The sequence below is a fragment of the Poecilia reticulata genome, linkage group LG19 (assembly GCF_000633615.1).
Source record: "Poecilia reticulata strain Guanapo linkage group LG19, Guppy_female_1.0+MT, whole genome shotgun sequence".
Lineage (NCBI taxonomy): Eukaryota > Metazoa > Chordata > Actinopteri > Cyprinodontiformes > Poeciliidae > Poecilia > Poecilia reticulata.
The window spans coordinates 9,769,863-9,770,767 of NC_024349.1; the positions used below are offsets into that span (position 1 = coordinate 9,769,863).

General features: G+C 32.3%; 1 protein-coding gene across 3 annotated transcripts in view; it reads right to left on the reverse strand.

The window, feature by feature from the left end:
- chatb (choline O-acetyltransferase b) overlaps positions 1-905 on the reverse strand; it is a 16,166-nt gene extending 15,261 nt beyond the window's left edge. For 2 of the 3 annotated variants that reach the window (XM_017310964.1, XM_017310965.1), the window contains exon 1: positions 655-905. The gene's annotated coding sequence lies outside the window, so the exon portion shown is untranslated. The remainder of the gene's footprint in view (positions 1-654) is intronic. The other variant, XM_008436869.2, reaches the window with a different exon arrangement.

A 905-nucleotide genomic window follows, 5' to 3' on the forward strand; every position in this document is an offset into this window, starting at 1 on the left:
ATTTAAAAAGAAATTCTCTAAAGTAAGTCAGAATGTTTTTGGAGTTCTTAACAATTTGATATTCTGATGTTTATAAAGCACGTACAAGCATAATTAATTCATTTGCATAGCTTTGCATAGCACATGTCAACGCGAGGCACTTTACAAAGAAAGTTATTTTAACCAAATCACACAAAAGTAATTAAATATAAATATATAAAATACAACAATTAAAATATAGTTGAAAAAATTGTATTAGATCACTTAAAAATAAAAGATGAATCATAATAATGATCACTTTAGATGATCACTTTCTATCCACTTCACAATAATAGTTGTGATATGAAGTTTGAATGATGTCCGAAATGAAAAACTTAGTAACGTCACAAAATTTGAAAAAGAAGATTGTGTCAATTATGTTACATGTTAAAAACGGAAGAAAAAAAAACTTTAGACTTTTCAACAAACGAACAAATACCAGAAGTCGGTCTAAATAKTTTCACATTTCTGAATGTTTTTAAGCGGACGCATGTATACGCAGTTACAGGTCAATAAATATTGTCAGACAAGTCACTGTTATACGTACACAATTAAATTAAATTAAATTCAAATCAAATTAATCAAATTTTAGGAGTGGTAGGGGGAAAAATAAATAAAATAATAAAAACTTCTTACCTTGTTTCTGCAGCACTCGGGGAGTCCGATGAATGCGCTAAAGTTCACATTGTGGCCCAGACGCCATTCAACTCTCATGTTACGAGTTGCAGGGAGGAAAAAATAATAAAAAAAAACAAACAAAAAAACCACCATCGCTTCGCCGCGATGCTGCGGCTCCACATGAAAGCGCAGCTTGAAAAGATGCTGAAGGTGTTAGTATTCACCTTCTCCCCCGAGGCAACAAACTCCTCCCATCGAAATCACTTCGT